At 48.0% G+C, this 15,185-nt stretch overlaps 1 protein-coding gene across 11 annotated transcripts in view; it reads left to right on the top strand.

The window, feature by feature from the left end:
- The window catches only part of C2PH14orf132 (chromosome 2p C14orf132 homolog), a 275,910-nt gene that overhangs the window by 36,431 nt on the left and 224,294 nt on the right, over window positions 1–15,185 (top strand). For 2 of the 11 annotated variants that reach the window (XM_069644510.1, XM_069644514.1), the window contains exon 2: window positions 3,080–3,197. The exons of the other annotated variants lie outside the window; for them this stretch is intronic. The gene's annotated coding sequence lies outside the window, so the exon portion shown is untranslated. The remainder of the gene's footprint in view (window positions 1–3,079; window positions 3,198–15,185) is intronic. 11 annotated transcript variants of the gene reach the window in all.

Raw genomic sequence — 15,185 nt, 5'->3', positions numbered from 1 at the left:
CCATTATTGATTTACCTGTTCCAGGTAACGGACCATTTTCCTTCCATTTTGACCACATGACACTATTGCTCTCTGCAGTACTGATCTGTTTTTCCTTATTTCTTTTCATTCATTTCTGACCTGCCTATTGATTCTGCCTACATCACGACTGGGTATGTGCAACATTATGTTTCCTAATACTTTTGATGCTTATGTTTACAAACACGTGTCTTTTTGGATACATATGGATACTTATCATGATATGGTTTGAATTACATGTACATGTGATGTTTAAATTGATCAGACTTGCCCTGATGAAGGAATTGTTGTATTATGAAATGCATTGGCATAATATAAGTCTAAGGATGGAGTGACTTGTGGCATACTCTTCCTCACTAAGAATAATATTAGTGACTACTTGTTACTTTTTTCTAAAAGCTTTGGTTTGACAGATAAAACCAACATTTAAAAACGACTACTATTTGAATTTTTTATGAGTTATCCCTAATGTTCACACTAATTGCATACAACAAATTGCAACTTACGTAAAACCCGTACTGGGACTCCAGAGAGCGGCTGTATGATTGGGTATTCCACCTAATCTTCTTGCTTCCACTGGTAATAGCTCTACCGTACTTGAAGTTTGCAAAGGGCAAGGTGGTGCTTAGTACCAAACCCCACTTCATCCCAAAGATACCTACTGAGTTCCACTAGAATGTAATTATCACACCCTAATTTCTTCCAGAACACTACAACTGCTGTGGAAACTGCTTTGCATTTGCTAAAAGGGCACTCAAATATTATTTGGACCGGACAAAGTCCTTCAGAGCCTCAAAACAACTCTTTGTGCATACTACCCATCTAGTAAAGGGAAGACGATTACAAAGCAAGGCATTTCTAGATGGATTCCATCCGCTATTTCCTTTTGCCATGCTAAGACCAATAAACTGCTACAGGCATCAGTCTGGGCACACTCCACAAAAGCTGCTGTGGCTTCTGTGGCACTCTGGGCTGTTATTTCACTTAGAGACATATGCCAAGCAGCCACGTGGGTGGTGCCTCACATCTTCACAAGGCATTACTACCTGCAGAGTCAGCATGCAGCAACACTCACATGGGGAAAGCAGTCCTACAGCATCAATTTCAGTAAGGTAAGCCCCGCAGCTCCACGGGTTAACCTTTATACACTATTCATCTAATCTGTTTTTACCTACCTTCACTGCCTTGCAAAAGCACATACTGCTGTAAAATCTATTCATAGCATGTAAATCTATGAAAGATCCAATGCTGGAGAAGGGAAAAGTTGCTTAACTGTAACTCCATTACTCCACAATTGGCATCTTTCATAGATTCACATGCGCCCGCCAGCCTTCCCCAGTGCTAAAAACGCTTAGTGAACAGCTGGCCATATTCCAGCATGCGTTGGTTAAAATCTGAAGGGAGGCTGCGGGAGAGGAGCTACATACACAATGTCCCATTGGTGTGGACCATTAGCACCCATTTTAAAGTGGATGGACTAACAAAGGTGTTAAAAGTTTTCCTTAAAATTTGAAAGAATATAGGTAACCGATGATTCCCAGGCCTGATGACAGGGAATATTCACAGCATGAAAGATGGTTGAAACAAACAAAGTTCCTATTCTTAAATAGGAACTCCCGTCCCTGCACACCAATTGGTATTGAAAATCAAAATTCCAAACAATATTTAAAAAGCTTCAGTAATTCAAATCAGTTTGTCTTTAGGTAACCAATTTCTGTTGTGACAATTGTTTTCAAAAATATTCAAGGATACATACAATCAAGAATGTTTTTAATCAAGAATCCAAATGAGAGTTCAATTCACTCAATAGTATCAAATTATATTATTCATGAGCTCTACGCGTTTCAAGAGCAAACCTCTCTTCTTCAGGAGCAATACATCATATTTTTCACAGAATAATTTCAATGAGAATACTTTAAACAAAAAATTTGAAGTTTCTTTGGACAAAGGAATTTTTTGACCAAAATTACCTCTTACCTAAAGGTGTGCAGTCTCTCTCGCATATGTTCTTTGACATCTATGAAAGATGCCAATGCTGGAGAAATTGAGTTACAGATAAGCAGATTTTCCCTTGCTGCATGACCGTGATTCACTGGTGGGCTTGTTGAATGAGTTTCCCGTGGAAAAGAGAATTAGTTAGCAGATGGAAATAGACGTTTCCTTAGATGGATATGCCATGTAGTCGATTGCGAGAAGACCTTCGACTAAGAGATGGTTTCAGGGATACTCTTATGATGTCATAATGCACATCTCCGGGATCTTAAAATCCTCTCACTGAGTTTGCCCTCTCCGATGATTGACAAGCTTCCCTTGTAAGCCTAATCCTGTGGATAACTTTGTCAGCGCATTTGGAGGTTCTATTACCCAACATCTTAGGAACCCTTACCATGTAAAAGACATCGGGGCAGCATGCTCCATAAGAACATCTGCTTATGAGCGGCTGTACATGTGACCAATATTTGCATTGTAGCGACTTATCGTAATTTGTTTCCCCTGTGTGCTTTTGTTGCATGCCCCCCTGTTCCGGCCATATGGGGTAACTGGCTGGTTACAGATTGAATCTTAGTTCTGTGAGATTTATTGCGTTAACGGCTTTGTATTGGAGATACAGGTTGCAAATCTTACTTGTTTTGGGGATTTGTGGTCATTTCAACCTTATTCTGGGGTTCACTTGACCAGAAGTAAAGGCAGCGACAGTTGTCGATTGAATTTTGCCTACCCTTAGAGTCCATCAGTTGTTTAACTTGTGCTTGTAGTTCAGATATTAACGGAAACAAGGATTTCCTGGCTGTTATTAGTGTATTAATTTGTGTATGAATTGTACCACCTGAGTGACGCCAGTGGCGTACCATGCGCCCACACAGACTCCGCTGTGCGGGGGGCCCCTTGTGTGCTGTCCTGGGTGGGCTCAAAGCATATATAAGGTGTGAGAGCCGCACTGCCTTAAAAAAGCAAAATAAGAAAAAGGTGCGAGAGCTCTCCTATGCACATTGCCTACAAACGCCTTTTTCATTTTTTACTTTTTAGTAGCACAGAGCTCAAACCTATGTTTTTCTTGCAGGCGTAGCAGCATACGCCTACCGCTCGCCAGCCAACGGGATATCAGAAGAGCACGTCTCTGTCATTGTCCCCCACAGGAGACTAGCACAGCAACATCAAAGTTTAACAGTGGTACTGAGGTAAGTTTAATAAAGTGTTTATGCATTGTTACGGGGGGCCCGCTATGGACATCCAGCAGGCCCCCCTCTAGTGTTTCAGAGATCAGCACTCAGGAGGCCCAGTGCCTCTGGGGGTTGGGGCCTGCTCTGGACATCCAGCAGGCCCCATGGTGCTATGGGACACCAGCACCATTGGGGTGGTAGCAGCGCAAGCCATACCCCTGACCATGCAGATCTCTGCCACCGTACTGGCACGATGAGTGTACAGCCGCTCTGGTGCACATGTCTGCAAAGGCTCCTTTTATTAGCTTGGGGGCCCATGTTAAAAGGGCAATACACAGGGGAGGGACACATCCCCTCAAAGGGGCAACACACTTGGGAAGGTCCCACACCACACTCCTCCTTTTTCATAACAAACAAACAAATGTTAGTAAACCATAAATGATCCTCTTCCCCCCCGTTACAGAACAACATTACTTAAACTACCTCAGAATCATAGGATCAAACAACAAATAGGATCTGCCACAGTTACGCACACCGGCTCACATGGTCTTCGACATACTACACGTATAAAACACACTCTACACATGTCCCGAGGGTGACAGTCGCGGTTGGCGAACCGCTGGTGGAGTGTTGGCAGTTTGACCACATGTCTCAAAACCCTTTATTAACCTGGGGTGTGGAAACTGCAACCACTGAATGACGCCATTGTTAGCTGCGCGAACCCTATTGTGCACACCTACCAACTGCGGGATCACCACCTCACAACATGTATTTATGAAGTCCTCTTTAAGCACTTGCAGGATTGCAGGAGACCAGTTCACTTTCCATCAGCGTCCGTCCAGGATAGCCATTACCACAGGTTCAGGTCAATCAATGTCACAGTTCACAGGCCGGTAAAGCCGCACCTGGGGGCACCAGGGGCCACATCGGCTTAGTCCCTTGATGCTGGGGTAGGCAGCGAGACGCGGATATAAGGGCATCCAAGCCACGCCAGCGTCCAGCTCGGTCGGTCCATTGATGTTGGGCCGTCAGCGAGACATGGGTGACTTGGCGTCTAGGCTGCACCACAGGGTGTTGACAGGGCCTGGGGGTGACAGGCTAGCGCCCCTCCTTTCCATGGCGTTGATAGGGTCTGGGGTGACAGGACAACACTCACCCCTCCCTTCTTGGCCATGTCCTCCCCAATCAGGAGTACCACCATGTTACAGGTGCACTGGTGGGCGCAGAAGCACTCGGGAGGAGCTGCAACCCTCCCTTGCTCCTAGCTCTTCTTCTGGGCAGTGAACTTGAGGTCTGCATTGGCCGGACACAGATAACGGTGTGTGACCCGGTGTTGGGCCACTTCCTGTCCTCCACGAGGCAGGAGTCATTGATGTAGTGCCGCCCACCGTGCAAAACCCACACCAGTGGCAAAGTGATGAGGCCACGTGCTAGCTGTGCCTGATGACACTGGTGGCTCGGCACCATTGACCTGCCCATTTGCTTAACACGCTGTGCAGGTGTGAGGCACACCAGTCTGTGGGAGGTATATCGGCACTGGGTCAGTCAGGGCACGCTCAATGTAGCACCCCTGCACTCCTTGTTCCTGGCGTACCAAATTGCGGTGAAACACCCATGGGCTTGTGCAGTCTAATTATTTCTTTTCCTGCGGTCCTCCGCTTGCAGAATTCTTAAGTGTCAGTGCCACCGTCCTGTTCAATGGTATGGCTTATTGGTGCAGGCAGTGGGACACCTGGCATTGGGTTGGCCCAGATTACTGTCATGTAGGGCAGCACTTTCCTGGTTTGATGCTCTGATGAGAGCAGGCAGCCTCACAACACATACATCCCCATTTGCAGGAGTCCCACATGTTACACTACCTCTCTAGCCTGGGATCTCACCACAGTTTACCTCTGCGTAGCCCGGATCCCAGAACACTCAGATGCTCACCGCCGGAGGCCGAGATTTCCCTCACAGAGCTGCGGGGCACTGTTGGTATTGTGGTCACGGTAGCGCGAGCAGACAGCCACCTACGTTCCCTGCTTGCTGCTCATTCATGGAGTGCGTGTCATTGCCCCCATCTTTTGATGGACCTTGGGACAGGCAGCGGGACGCTGCTCAGTGCCTCTAGGCTGTGCCGTCCACGTTCACTCTGTCTTGAGCTCTCACCAAGGGGTATACAATGTTGTACCTAGTCCCAGCATTGCAGTGTACTTTCCCCACGATCTGTCAAAAGGGATGCTCCTAATCCCGAAGCCCGACACTTGTGCCAGGATAAGGTGTATACTCTGTGCCTTTTTTTGAGGATCTCCGTTCTTTGGGCACACCCCACACATCCGTTGTCCCCTTGCGTTTCCCATTTACCCCCTCGTGTCCCAGGATTCACGTATTCTTCTGCCACAGCTACGTGTTCTGTGAGCGATTGCCGCCCTGTCCATATTGACTCCTGGATAGGCACATTGGCAGTCACCGCTGACGGGCCTGGGATTCTGCTGAGGACCGTTTGCCTCCACATTTGCCGCTGGGCTGGTATGGAGCGATTTGCTTTCCTTTGTAATGTGCTGCTGGACTACTCTGCTTCGTTGCCACATGCCTGCTTTAGGTGCAAGCACAGAGTTCTTTCATTTCCACTTCTCCGACATGTAGCACAAATGTCAGTTTCACTGCCGGTAGGGCCCAGGGTCTGACATCATTGCTCAGATGATAGTGTGATGGCTAGGCCCGTGCCTCGGGCCGCCCCATTCACTCGCACGCATGCACTTACACAAGGAGACAAGTACACACACGTCTGTAGTTTATGGGGTCCCGGCAGCAACTGCCGCACGGACTGTCTTTATTCGTTCCGCGCATGCGCGGCCCAGAACGAGGCTTGCGCATGCGTGCCTTTAATCAAAGACGTAACATCCCTCTTTTTCTTTGAACAGAAAGATAACATTAACAGAACAACTTTAAACTGACCCAACGTGGGTCGCCGACCTGACTCGGGCGTCGGCTCAGTCTCCTGAGTCCAGGACGTAGTCCTTAAGACAGACAGGTAGTTTGCGACCCTGTCGCACCGGGTACCGGCTGATACTCCCTGGGGTCGGCAGCGGTGTCCGGTCACGTGGTGGCATGTCCATTGATGTGTCGGCTTTGGGGATCTCTGCACTCTCCTTTCGTGGAGGAACCTCTTCCGGCTCTTCCTCCCGGTGTCTTGCTTCTACCTTCTTGAAGAAGGACTTGTTGCGGGTGACTGTCCCTCTCTCGCTGGCAGCTGTTAACATGGTCCCCTTTACATGTGTAACTGTCCACGGTTGTGGCTCATACGGGAGCGACAGTTTTCCTTCAGGTCCGCGGTTCCTCACGAGTACCGAATCTCCTAGCGCTACCTCCTTCTCTTAGGCCTCTCCTCACACTCTCTTTCTCGTTGCGGGCTGCTCTCTCCTGTCGGACCTTGTCATTGTCGATGGCCCCGGCTCGCGGCCCTCCACTTCCGGGATGAGCCCTCTCGGGCAGTGTCCAAACAAGGCTTCGGCCGGGGCGACTCCTGTCGACTGGTGGGGTGTAGTTCTGTATTCCCGGAGGAACTCAAAAAGGTTCTTCTTCAGTTCTCCTCCGCCGTTTGCTGATATTCGGAAGACTTTGTTCAGCGTTCTCACAAGTCTTTCAGCTTCTCCATTTGCACGGGGCCAGAGTGGTGATAACTTTCTATGCTGGATCCCCTTCTCCTTCATGTACTGCGCAAACAGGTTCCCCGTGAATGGTGGCCCGTTGTCGGAGCACAGGACCTCTGGGAAGCCATGAGTTGTGAACATCTTTTCTAGGGCCAAGATGGTGTGGTCACTTGCTGTTGAATCCACTAACTCCACCTTCGGATACCTCGATCACTGATCGACTACGGCCAGAAAGTACATGCCCCTCCCGGTTGACCCAAAGTCGGCATGGACTGTGCCCCAGGGACTTTCACTGCTTTCCATGGAGATGATCGGCGGAGCTCTTTGCAGCTGGCTTGCTGCTTGACATGGCAGGCACCTCCGCACGTGAATTTCAACTAGGCTTTCTAGGTCCAGAAACCAAACTTTGGGTCTCAGTCGCACCTTCGTCTTTGCGACCCCTTGGTGGCCGGTGTGCGCCAGTTCCAGGACCCGGGCTCTCAGTGCTTGTGGGATGACGATCTGTCACCCTTGCAGTAATAACCCATCATCCGAAATCAAGAGTTCATCCCTGTACTTCATGTTCTACATGGGATCCTGTTGTGTTTCCTTCTTCCCTTGTGAATGGTGGAGAGAGCTGCTTTGAGATTGCGCGCGCTGCCCTAGTTAGCTTCTTCAGGTATTCTGTGAACTCATCTCCCAATATCGCAGCGCTTCTGTGTGCGTCTGATTGTTGGCGAAGTGGGGAATGTGCAGTGTGCATCCGTCTCCCTGTCACGATTTCGTGCGGGGACAAATGGTGGTCCTTGCTCGGCTGATTCCTCAGCTCAAACAGCGCAAGGGGCAAACAGTAGATCCAGTTTTTCTTTAATGAAAAACACAATTTTGACAGTCTCCCTTTTAACAGTCCGTTCATCTTTTCTACAACGCCATTACTTTGAGGATGATAAATTGAGCACAATTTATGTTTTATTCCCAATAATGTGGTCACTTCTTTGAAGAGCTCGTTCACAAAGTGAGTGCCGTTGTCTGAGCGAATTATGTCGCAAATTCCCCAACGCGGGAACACTTCCCTTACTAGGAACTTTGCAGCGCTTTTAGCGTCAGGTCGTGCACATGGGCCTGCTTCCACCCACCTCAAAAATGGGCATACAACCACAATCATGTAGCGTGCCCCATTACACCTTTCCCCCATATCCGCGTAGTCAATGTGCAGTTCTCTGAAGGGCCCTATCGGTTTTGGAATTGTTCCCCTGAGTGTACGTAACGTCATTCCAGAGTTGTATATCTGGCATGTTGTGCACTCCATTGTCAATCTCGATATGTGCTCCTGGAGACGGGGCACGAACCAGTCTTCTTGTATCTCTGCTGCAATGTGTTGTTTGGTGTTGTGTGCTGGAAAGTGTAATTGCTGAAATGCTATTTCTAATAGTTTGACCGGCATTACTACTTTCCCTGAGTTATTTTGTCGCCATAGTAAGTCTGTTGCCGATTGGCTACACCCTCGTTTTTCCCACACCATCTTTTCATCACTACTTGCCCCTTCCTGCAGCTCTAGTATTTGTGATATGGGCATCGCATTGTATCCTTCTGGGAGCTCTTCGTTTGTCTTGTGCTGTAGCATGTACTCACCTGTTTCATGTTTTTCAAAGTATGAGGCTTCCTTTGCAGCAGCGTCCGCTGCCGCGTTCCCCAAAGACACAACGTCTGTGTTGGACGTATGTGCTTGGCACTTCACTATTGCTACCACTGTTGGATCTTTCAGGGCCTCAATCGATTCCTTCAGTAGTTCTGCATGTTGCACTGGGGTCCCTTCTGCTCTTGGAAACCCCCTCCGCCCCCATCTTGCTAGTCCTCCATGTACTGTTGTCGTCATGTAAGCTGAATCTGTATATATTGTTACTGCACAACCTTTAGCTGCATGTAATGCTTCTATTAGGGCAATAAGTTCTGCTGCTTGTGCTGAGAAATGTGATGGAAGGCGATACTGCACTAGTATCTCATACTCACCTTCTTCTAACCTTACCACTGCCAACCCCACATGTTTCTCTCCTGTGTCCATGTCAATCGATGCTGACCCATCCACAAAGTACACCTCCCCCTCGCTCAGGGCATTCTCGCACACCACAGTGTCCTCCCCTGTTTCCCTTGTGTAAGTTGCACAATTGTGTTCTTGCATGTCCTCTAGTGTGCATGGTTCTGTGATGAATGTTGCCGGGTTTACTGTCCTGCATCATACCACGTGGATATTGGCGCTGGACAGTATTATTTCATAGGCTGTTGCTCGCTGTGTGGTCAGTGTACTTTTTTGATCTCTCAAGTATCGCAAATAATGAGTGTTCCACGAACAACGTGACAGGGCATCCCATTACTATTGTGGCACTTTTGGCGAACGCGGCGGCGGCGAGATATTGCTCGCACGCGAAATGTCCTTGCATCACCGCATCCAATGTGCCACTATAGTAAGCCAATTGTGTGTGTCCTAGGGAAGTCTTTTGTGTCAGTACAGCTGTCATGAGGGTTGGTGAGTACTGGAGCACTCGAAATCAACTCTTTTAGTGACTTAAATGAGTCGGCCATCTCTTCTGACCATTCTATTTTCCTGTTCTCTTGTTGGGCCTCCTTGAGTGCTTGCAGTAATGGTCTGGTGTAGGCTGCATAATCTAATATCCATGCTCTACAGTAGTTACACATTCCCAAGAATTCCTGAATCTCCTTCACTGTTGTGGGTTCTCTCACTGACCTTATTGCTTCTACCCTGTCAGGGATTATTCTTTTTCCGTCTCTTGATATCAGCTGCCCCAGGTACAGTACCTCTTCCTGACAGTATTGTAGCTTTTCCTTGTCCACTTTGTACCCCTTATTTGCCAGCAGCGTCAGGAGTGTTACTGAGTCTTTTCTGCACGTTTCTTTACTCTGCGCGCAGACGAGCAAATCGTCTACGTACTGAATGATTGTGCTTTCAACTGATAAATTACCCAGGTCTTCGTGTAGTATGCGGTTGAATATACTTGGGCTTTCACAGTATCCCTGTGGTAATCTGCAATGTTCGTATCTCTTTCCCCCTAATGTGAATGCTGTCAGGTATCTGCTCTCTTCTGCCAAGGGGATGGAGAAGAATGCGTTTTTTCAAATCAACCACTGTGAAATGTGATGCCGTTTTTGGGATGCTGCACAATATTGAAGCAGGGTTCGGGACCAAAGGGAACTCTTTCTGTATGACGTCATTTAGGGGGTGTAAATCCTGGATCATCCTCCACGCCCCTCCCTTTGCTTTTTTGATCGGGTAGATACAGATGTTACATGGGGAATTTGAAGGCACTATTATCCCCTGTGCTAACAATGCATTTATTGTCTCTTTTATCCCTTCCTCCGCTTCACGGGACAATGGATATTGTTTCACTCGGGGCAGAATTGCCTCTTGTTTGAGCTTTATTACCACTGGTGTCACTCCATGCAACAACCCCACATCATGGGGGCCTGTTGTCCACAAATAGTTTGGCACCAGTCGCATGTCATCGTCAAAAAAGGACGGTGGCGTTCCCGCCACTGCCATCAACTGGACGGGAATTTGTCTAGCCTGAATCAAAATGTCACAGGGCATTGCTATTTCCATTATTATTTCGCCATCACTTTCTGAATCAGAAAAGAGATCCTCCTCAAATAAGCCTCGTAGGGCAATGTTAGCATTGATGCACAGTACAGTGCGCCATTCACACCCGTCTATGTCCATCCCAATCACTGCAATCCTTTTCGCTGATACCTGTACAGCATGCAAGTCTAATGATACCACTGACCCTGGTGCTATGTCTGGGCGCACTATTGGGCAGAAGACGAATTCTGCGGGTATTCTCCACTCCAGCTTTTTTAGCTCAGGAACTACTTGGGCCAGTGTTTTTAAACCTTCAATAAACATTCTTTCGTCCACTGGCAGGCCACGTATTTCCGGAGCAGTTGTTTGAGCCTGTACTACCAGCATTACACGTAATGGGCATATTCCTGGTGTCGAACACACTATTCCTCTTTCTGTGAATGATATTGTCATGTTAAGCTTGCTAAGAAGGTCCCTTCCGAGCAAGTATATTGGCGATTGTTCATAATACAGTAAGGGTGTTTTTACCGTTTTACCCCCCACTGTCGCAGCCAAAGCTTCTGTGTAAGGAACTTCAATTACAGCCCCAGAGAACCCCTGCGTCTCTAACTTCCGGTTAGATAACGGAAACCGGCCCTCCCTAATACATGATTTCTCCGCTCCCGAATCCACCATGAATATGAACTGCTTGTCCCCTATCTGCGACCCTACCAATGGTTCCTCTGCTGCATCGTAGGTTGTAGATAGAACAGGACACGCAAGTGTTCTCTGTGGGCTGTCCTATGCAGGGTGTCTCATTGCCCCCCCCTGGTTGAACACACTCCCCGAAACTACTGATACACCACTATAGGGGGCTGGTGCTGGGGCTCCATTTGCTGTCGTTGCGAAAGGGTTGCCTGGGGTGTAGTGCATAGTGTCGTTGTTCTGTGGGTGATTCTGTGTTCTGTAGTGGTGTCCCTGCCTTTGCTCAGGGTGCCCCTGCCCTGGTTCCCTTTGTTGTTGTCCCATTGGGAGACCATATGGGCTCCCCGGGTGAGGATGGCCATAGGGTTCTACCTCTGGAAACCTGTTGTTTGTTCTACTCCTGCACTCTCTGGAAAAGTGCCCCCACCTCCCGCAGTTCCAACAACTTCCTTGCGCACCTCTGGGACCTTGCCATCCGTTTCCTCCCATTCCCCCATACCCTTGTCCACCCCCTCCTCGACCCCAGTACCCACCTCGTCCCCCTCGAGGGGCCCACTCTTGCCACTGCGGACCTCCACTCTGCTCCTGCTCGTTCCACTGCCGTTGCCCTGCTCCTGCCCAACTCGTTGCCATCCTCCCCTGTATTGCTACCAGCCCCTCCTCCTCTTCGTCTCCCTCCCTGCTATGTGGGAGCGCGGCCACTGCTGCAGCGACCTTCACCAGCTTTGTTTGTACTAGTTTTGCCTCGTCTGCCAATCTTCTCTGCGCTATCTCCTTTTCCCTCTCTTTTATTCGTTTACAGTGGTGGACTATAATGCTCTGTATTTCGGGCCATCCTTTTGCTTCAATACCTGCTATTTTGTCAAATGCTTTTTGCACCTCTTTTGGGAGCCCCCTCTTTATTATGAAGTAGAATAATGATGTTGATTGATACCAGGGCGTGCCCGTTTCTGTTCTCCACATCTCTTGGACCCGAAAAATGTAATCCATAGCATCTTCCCCGTCATTCATTGTACACTGCATTACTGACTGCAAATCTGGGGTGTCTGGAAACGTCTCTCGTAAGGCGTCCCATACCCTGGCACGTACTGTGTTAAGAGGCACCATCATGGCGATCGCAGTCTAACGTTACTCCCGGGAAGCCAGCTTTTACCCATACATGTCAGCTTGATCCCCGACTGCTGATACTAGCAAACTCTTCACATCGCCTATTGCTAGAGGTACCCCTGCTGTGTGTTTCCCAAAGGCATATATCCACTTGCTTGCCCCTCCTTATAGCGGGGGCAATAACTTTAACAAATTGGCCTTATCCATCTGAGCCCAGGGTATGTAATTCGGCCTCCCTCCTCCCCTGTGTATTAGTGGGAGTTGTAACCTCCCCTTTGTCGTTGCATCTGCACTCACCTTCGTTCCCGTTTTTCCTAATGGTGCCATCTTCCCCAACCTGTTCCTTAGTCGTCCTGTCCACTCTTCGTCCATTTTTCTCCCTGAACATGCGCCATCCAACCCTTCGCTTCCCCCTCCCATTGTCATACTTAGCCTTTCACTTTCTTCTAAATCTTCTCCTATATCACACAATAGCTCCTCTCTACCTCCTGTAGTCCTTATCTCATCATCAGTGCACCCCTCTCTTCCCTCTAGTTCAATTATTCGGGTCGGTTCTTCTTGTATCCTGAATAGTATCTCTCCTTTTTTTCACCCGTCTTCAATTGTTTTATTCTCACTCTGCGCTCTTGATGCAGGCTCTGACCTAGCAGTATTAATTGCAGTCCGTTCACATATGCTTTTTATCCTCGAGAGCTCGTCTTTAGCTATAGAGAGCCTGGACTCTAAGTCTCCTGTTTATTTCTCTATGTTCACCATTGGTGTACTTACCTGGTCTCGCTCTATATGACTCTCATATGGTGGGGGTGCTGTTGGCCCTTGAGTGGTAGTGGTTTTCGTTGGGGGTACATATGTTGGGTCACTGTATCCTTCTGCGGGCACTGGCTTACTCAGTATCGGGTACAACCTAGTTACCTCTATCTGTGGCTCCCCTTCTGGCAACACCTTGTCATCTTTTGGTATCAGTAATGGATTGTCAGTGTTAGATGGCAGATCACTATCTAATTCCCTTTTCTTTAGCGGGGGTATTTCTTCAAACAACCTCCATAGGTCTAATATTTCTCTCCTATTATGTAGCTGCTTCCCCTTGTATTTCAAATGAATGCATGTAGCTACCATATCTAGGACACTCTTGTCAAACGATCCCCCTTTGGGCCATATCTGAGGTAATCCTTCTCCCTACAACTCTGTGATCCACTGATCATGATATTTCTTAATCCGTTCAGCGTACCCAGGTAGACTCTTAAAAATATGTGATAAGGGTGTTTCTGCCCCCATACTTCATAGTTGCTCGATACTGATGTATGTCATATATATATATATATATATCTTAATATAGATGTATCACCATATGAGTCCACGTATTTATGTCTTACTGAGCGTGGGGACCTGCGTGTTTTCCCGCCACCTGTAAAGTATGAGAGTGGCTGCGCACAGCCTCTATTCTATACACATTAGGGGGCACATCCAAGAGCAAGCCATCAATAACTTCAACAATTTTACCCAACGAATCAAAGAACTAAAACTCACTTTACCACATTGCACTCTTCTTTGTGATATTTCTTCTGGTCACACTTACCATAACCATACCATAATTATGCATTGCTGACCACCTTTACACACTCATTATAACAAATATGTTCTGACACATATGATGCTTACACACCCATAGGCAACACTCTATTCATAGCCCACTTTGTCCTCCCTTTCCTCCCTTGCCAGCTGTCCCTTTCCGTCTTGCTCTGATATGTATTCGTCTCCTAGTTTTGATGTAAACTTGTCTTTCTACTTAGATTATATCTTTGTTCGTACTAACTCTGTTTATTTTCCCGTAAACCCAGAGAGAAGAATAGAAAAAATAGCAGTCACTAATGTATTCTCTGTGTCTTCCTTTACCAGACACCTTTATCTCATTTTCCACTTCTTCATATATTCCCAGTACTAGTCAAGATAGCACTATGAGGCGCCGCCTTCCACCCCCTCGCGGAGCTAGTTTCCCGTCTCTTTATCTCTGTTCACCTCTTAATCCTAATGGCCATATGCGAAGAAAAAGCAAAGAAAGTTTAGAGTGGTCCTTAGTAGACCCAAAGTGTCCCCTTTCAACCAGCCTCGTTCCCTGTCCTATATTTCCTCCCCTTCTCCCTTTATGGTCACTCGCACTCAATACTCACGTGCCCGTCTTGAACCGAGAGTCTCCGAAACTGGGTCCGTCCAGGCAGTGTTGCCGTACGCTCAACAGTCAGCCCCGGCTCCGGCGAGCGGTACTCAAAGGGGATTTTTCAACCGGGATCCCGCACCCTCTCTCTGTTGAGTGCGCACTTCTGAGCGTACCGGTCGCCGTTGGCGGGCAGCCTTCCGGAGCCGGCGCACCGTGCGTATCCCTTTTCGACCGGAGATTTTCGTGCCAAAGGGGACGGTGGGGATATATATATATATATATATATATATATATATATATATATATATATATATATATATATATGTTAGCAGAAAAATAATAATCACGTCGGGGTCACCACTGAAGGCGAGCGTCCCCCAGATAGCACGATCCTCCCCACAATGAGAGACAAAAATGGACTCTCCCAGGATGGGAATAAGGCCAGGACAAAGTGCGGGTGAGCTTAAATGGGAGTTTATCAATCAGAATAGGGCATGCAAAGAACTCTGCAAACTCCGAGAGCGCTCTGTCTGACAATAGCAAAGACAGGCGTATATATTTACAAAAAGCGTCATAAGAACCTACATGCTATAGGGGGCACATGTCCGTGGGCATTGGGTGGCGACGACTAGCTATAGGTGCTGCTGCGATGTGGTTTGCCGTGGCTGGAAGACGTCACTGGTTACCCTCGTGGGTTGGGCTGGGCCTGGCAGGTCAGCTGGGATCATCCGGGCGGTGTTGTTGTGCCAGCCGTGACCAGTGATGAATGTCTTTCCTGACTTTCTGCCCTAGGGCCATGCACACCGCAGTCATTCAACATTGCAATATTATCTTCCCTGGTAAATCTTCCAATAGGT

Source organism: Ambystoma mexicanum, chromosome 2p, assembly GCF_040938575.1.
Source record: "Ambystoma mexicanum isolate Mex_15411 chromosome 2p, UKY_AmexF1_1, whole genome shotgun sequence".
Taxonomy (NCBI): domain Eukaryota; kingdom Metazoa; phylum Chordata; class Amphibia; order Caudata; family Ambystomatidae; genus Ambystoma; species Ambystoma mexicanum.
The sequence above is the reverse complement of the archived record's forward strand: the minus strand, read 5'-3'. Positions and strand labels throughout refer to the sequence as shown.